We start from the raw sequence: 6,044 nt of genomic DNA, 5'->3' as shown, positions 1-6,044 counted from the left end.
AAAAAAAAAAAAAAAGAATATAGAGAATAAAATGTAAATAAATAAAATATTTAATAAAAAGAATCACCAAAAAAGAATATAGAGAATAATTTTGGTTGTGAGCTTAGCTTTTAACAGCTGACAGGTATTGAAACTTAGTGCTGTGGAAACTCCCTGTAATCTATGAGTGACCCTTTCGAATACTCCTAGTAATGGGGAATACAGAGCCCAAAGTGGCCATCTTCTGTAACTGGGATATCAACCCAGCCACAAACCTTCGACTAAATCTGTCCTGCCTGTGCTGGAGTAAAGATGGCACAGAACTTGTAAAGAGCCGCCAACCAATGATTGATCCAACTTGAGGCTCAATGCAAGAGGGAGCCCATACTTGAAACTGCCTAGATGGCCCAGAGCCAGAAGCTGGATAGCCCAGAGACCTAGGATAGAACCAAACACAACTGGCCACAAGTAATAGTCACTAAAATTATTCTTAATAATATTCTACTATACTCATAGATTGGTGTCTAGCAAGACATCATCTGAGAGGCTTCATTCAGCAACTGATGGGAGCAAATGCAGACCCACAGACAAACATTATTCAAACTCAGGAAACCTGGCAGAAGAGGTGGAGGAAGGATTGTAGGAACCAGTGTGGTTGAGGAAGCAATGAGAACCAGGGTTTCTATTCCTACACAAACATTATGACCAAGAAGAAGTTGGGAAAGAAAGGGTTTATTCAGCGTACACTTCCCCATTGCTGTTCATCACCAAAGGAAGTCAGGACTGGAACTCAAGCAGGTCAGGAAGCAGGAGCTGATGCAGAGGCCATGGAGGGATGTTCCTTACTGGCTTGCTTCCCCTGGCTTGCTCCGCCTGCTCTCTTATAGCACCCAAGACTACCAGCCCAGGGATGGCACCACCCACAAGGGGTCCTCTTCCCTTAATCAGTAATTGAGAAAATGCTTTACAACTGGATCTCATAGAGACACTTCCCCAACTGAATCTCACTTCTCTGTGATAACTCCAGCCTGTGTCTAATTGACACACAAAACCAGCCAGTACAATGGCCCACAGAAAAAAACTGAGAAAGGCTTATGGGGGTCACAGAGACCAAAGCCACAATCATGGAGTCTGCATGTTTCTGACCTAGGCCCTCAGCATACATGGTGTGGTTGTATAGCCTGATGTTCTTGGGGGACTGGGGGTGTCTCTGACTCTTTCACCTGCTCTTGGGACCCTTTTCTTCTTACTGGTTTGCCTTGCCCAGCCATGATATGAGCCTTTGTACCTAGCCTTACTGTAACTTGTTATGCTGCATTCAGTTGGGATCCCTGACAGCCTCTTCTTTTCTAAAAGGAAATGGAGGAGAAGGGTGGTAGGTGGAAGGTACTGGAAGGATGGAGGGAGGGCAGGCTGCAGTCATGGTGTAGTGTTTGGGAGAAGAATAAAATTTTAAAAAGAATATATGGAGTAAACACCAAGTTCCCACTACTCCTTCCTCAGTGGTAATATTGACAACACAGATATACCTGCATACCTGTATACCTGCATAACAACATCTTTTCCTCTGAGGATATATGTTAATTCTAGACTTTTTTTAGTCTTTTTTTTTTTCTAGAAGACTTCTCATAACTGCAGCACACGCTTATCCTCATCCTCCCATATGGCAAGATAGATGAGTAGCTGATAGTATATGCTGATATTGTACTGGTCAAGAATCCTGATTCTGCCAGTTCTGAATTATATAATCTTAGAAAAATCACTAAACCTCGTGATTTGTGAATGCCTCATCTCTGAAGAATGGATTATAGAAACATGTGCCTCTCAAAAGAGAAACCAGTTTTATTTAGGGTTGTGGTAGGCTCACTCTGTTCCACACCCAAGGATATATGGGCAGCACTGATTGTACTCAAGAATTATTATTTTAGAGAAAAAGGACATTAAGTTGGAAGTAGGATGGAGGTGTTCAGGATTTACAGAGAGGCAGTGGGATGAATACGATATAAACTTTGTACACATATATGAAATTATCAAAGAATAAAAGATGTTTTTAAAAGTATATGCTTCAAAAGAAATGATAAATATCACTCAGTAATTCATTACTGTTATTATCACTACTGTGGCTAATATAATTAGCTGATAGTATTCTGCAGTTATGATTAAATGTATTTCTCTGTATGTCTCTATATATTAAGGGAATTTTTCTGCAGTCCAACTAATCCAACAATGGGCAGCTGTGAATGGGAACTCCAAGACTGTAGTATTTGCTCAGTCCCATGAGGCTAGTTGTTTCAGCTGTTCTTCTGTATAAGCTGGAATCCTGAAGAAGTAGGTTCCAACAGATGTGCTGGCAAGTGCCAGCAGATGAAGAGGAGTGAGTCTTCCTTCTTCCAATATCCTTATGTAGGCCTCCAGCAGGTGTGGTCCAGAGTAAAGGTGTGTACCACCCCTGGATCTGGGACTTTCTCTGTCCTGGGCTGACCTTGAACTCAGAGACCTGCTTGCCTCAGTCTCCTGGGATTGAAGGTGTGTACTACCTTGCCTGGGCCTAAGCTTTTCATGGCCACTATGCCTTTCAAGATCTCCATGTCAAGATCCAGGTCAGAAACTTGTATCTTCCAGACTCAAGATCTGGACCACTGGTATGCCCTCCATTTCTAGATTGTAGTAGTTCATTCCAGATGTAGTCAAGTTGACAACCAGGAATAATCATCACAGGACTCTAAGTTAAGAAACCCCATAGTTCACTGGCTCCCTTCTCAACGCAAAGACACATTAAGAGGAACTATAGGTTAGGAAAGGGGACCCATGGGCCTCCAAATCTTCTAGTATCTGGATATCATGATTCTCAGCCTCTGTTAACAGAACATAAACACTTGTGGTTTATACTACTCACTATATGTTATTTTCATAAAAGCAGTCTAAACATAACAAGACACAGATAATAAGATGCCATAGACCTTATTCTACAGGTTTCAATTGCATTTTCAGCAGCTTCAGACTATTGTACTGTATGTGTTTACCTTTTTGTTATTATTGTTGAGGTGCTAACCATTGATCTTATGCATGCTGGCCAAGAGGTCTGCCAGGGAGCTACCTTCTCAGTCACATTTTCTGAACTAATAGGGTGTTAGTTCTCAGGGGTGTCTTAATTACTTTTTCTGTCATTTCAATAAAATCTACAGCAAAAACAATTTTAAGTCATGTCACCCTGGACCAAGAAGGTCCAATGAGGCCACCTCACTACTCCACAGAACTCTCTTCGTCTTTGCAGTGTAAGAAGTCGTTTCTCATCTGCCTCTTCCTCTCAGCTTCTTTCCCCCCAGAGCAGACCATGTCATGAGTAGCCCATGTCACAGCTTCCATTAATATATCTAGAAGCACTGTGTGATGAACCAGCCTTGCTGGTTACTAGGGCAACTGTTACTCTTACTTATTTATTTATTTATTTATTTAACGTATAGAAGTACACTGTAGCTGTACATACAGATGGTTGTGAGCCATCTTGTGGTTACTGAGAATTGAACTCAGGACCTCTGCTCACCCTGGGCCCTGCTCGCTCAGCACCCTCCCACCCTAACAGCCCTTCCCCCGCACCCCCCGCTCCAAAGATTTATTTATTGTTATATGTAAGTACACTGTAGCTGTCTTCAGACACACCAGAAGAGGGTGTCAGATCTCATTAGGGATGGTTGTGAGTCACCATGTGGTGGCTGAGATTTGAACTCAGGACTTCTGGAAGAGCAGTCAGTGCTCTTACCCGCTGAGCCATCTCTCCAGCCCCATCTCCGCTGTTTCAACAGAGCAGCAAACAACTGATACTGTACGTCATCCTGAAATAATCGATATGATGTGTGTCTTTCTTCTGAGGTTCATTTCAGGGGATTGGAAGGTAGAAGACAGCAAAACTTTAGCTTCATATCAATGCAATAGCCAACAGGGTCACCTGGCAGTCCCTTCTTTTCCCCTAACATCAGTAGTGTTGTGGATCTCTGTGGTGGGTGTCCACTGGCAAGAGGATAAGCTTTGGAGCCCGGATTCAGCCGTGGTTTTCACGGTTCCCTTTGAACCTGCATGATCCCGTCTTGCCTCATGGGCGGGCTCATGCTCTGGTTCCCACCCTGCCTCTAGTGCCCGGTGCCTTCCTTCGCAGTCCAGACCGCTCCGCGTGGCGCCAGCACCATGCTCTTCTACTCCCTTTTCAAGTCCCTTGTGGGCAAGGATGTAGTCGTGGAACTCAAGAATGACCTGAGCGTCTGTGGAACCTTCCATTCTGTGGACCATTACCTCAATATCAAACTAACCGACATCAGTGTCACAGACCCTAAAAATACCCTCACATGTTATCAGTCAAGAACTGCTTCAGCAGGGGCTTAGCTATGTGCAGCTGCCAGCAGATGAGGAGGACACACAGCTGCTACGGGATGCAGCAAGGAAGGAAGCCCTTCAGCAGAAACAGTGATGGCATCTTTCCCCTCTCCCTCACTTCCCCATTGATGACCCATAGCTTGGTGTCCAACTGAGGACAAGGACAGCCCTGCCCAATACTTACAGTGTGTTTTGATTTGTTAATGATTTCTTTCTTTTTAACCAAATGGATGAAAGATAATTCCTCTGTTGAGAAGGGAGGATAAGAGAGCCAGGAACTGCAGAACAGTCCTGGACTGGCTACCAGTCGGTAGCTTTTTCTCATATCCCTGAAGATGGGAGCAGCATCCTAGGCCCTTCCATAGCAACACATAATACATTTGAGGGATGGAAAGATCTGTCCCGCATCAGGAATAAAACTTATGATGCAAACTGAAAAAAAGAAAAAGAAAAAGAAGGATAAGCTTAACATGCAATCCCCCTTTGTGTGTATCAGGGTGTGTGAAAGCATGTGCACATATGTGCACATACATAGAGAGAGTAGAGGACAACGTCAGGTGTCATTCCCAGGAACTATCCACACTTTTATTTTTGAGGCAGTGTCTCTTACTAAATCACCAAGTGGGCTATGCTGGCTGGACAGCAAGCCTCAGAGAGCCACTTGTTTCTGCCTCCCAGTTGTGATATCACAGGCACACGTAACTGCACTCGCTTTTTAAATGTGTGTTCTAGGGATCAAATTCGGGTCCTTAAGCTTTCAAGGCAAGGACTTTATTGACTGAGCCATGTCTCCAGGCTTAACCCTCCTCTTTACCCTCCTCTTTTAATAACTTGGCTCTGTTTGGACAGTTAAAACAAATATATACAGAACAATGCCGAACTTGTGAAATAATATATACTCATAGATGCTATGTGGAATATACAAAATGTAAGGTCATCCTCTCACTCTGGCTGCATAGTACTAAGAAGGCAAACCTTGGAGACGCTAAACTGTTTGCCCATGTCTCACAGAGCCTGTGGAGGAGTGTCAGCACCTCGCCCACATTTGTCTGACTCATTCACTTAGTGGCTAGACTTCCAAATGAAAAGGACATAGTTGAGGACAAAGAAACCAGGAAACAGGAAGAAATGGGGAAGGGCAGCAATTAAGGGTGCTGCTGCCCAGAGGACCTGGGTTTAAATCTCAGTACCCACAGGATGACTCACAACAACTTAGAACTCCAGTGCCAGGGGATCTATCTGATGCCCTCTTCTGGCCTCCATGGGCACCAAGCATACACATGGTATACTGGCATACATGCAGGCAAAACCACCTAAACATGGAAAAATAAATAAATCAAGAAAGGCAGAAAAGAACTACGACATACCCTAACCTGCAGGAAAGCGCACCCAGAAGGTGACGATAAGCCTAATATGTGATAAGAGAAAGGAGGCAGGTCAGACTGACAGCGGAAGAAGGGGGAATTTAATAGGAATTAGGAGCCAATGACACTGGCCTTGAAATCATCAGGAGGTTTGGCAAGTCTAAACAGACTGTGGTGAGCAACAAGGTACCCTGGGAGGCCTAGGACATGGAAGTGAAACCAGAAGTCACTGCTTAACACCCAGATGTATAGTACACCCCTGTATCCAGCCCTCAGAAGGCAAGGCAGGAAGATCTCAGGTTTGAGGCCACCCTGTGCTACATTGTGAATTTG

The 6,044-nt window shown here is 44.1% G+C and overlaps 1 pseudogene; it reads left to right on the top strand.

Annotated features, from left to right (window-relative positions):
• Window positions 1–4,149: 4,149 nt before the first annotated feature.
• LOC116084879 lies at window positions 4,150–4,441 on the top strand (annotated as a pseudogene).
• Window positions 4,442–6,044: the final 1,603 nt, after the last annotated feature.

This window comes from Mastomys coucha, unplaced genomic scaffold, assembly GCF_008632895.1.
Source record: "Mastomys coucha isolate ucsf_1 unplaced genomic scaffold, UCSF_Mcou_1 pScaffold9, whole genome shotgun sequence".
NCBI classification, from domain to species: domain Eukaryota; kingdom Metazoa; phylum Chordata; class Mammalia; order Rodentia; family Muridae; genus Mastomys; species Mastomys coucha.
Note: the sequence above shows the minus strand (reverse complement) of the source record. Positions and strands in the feature narration are given on the sequence as shown.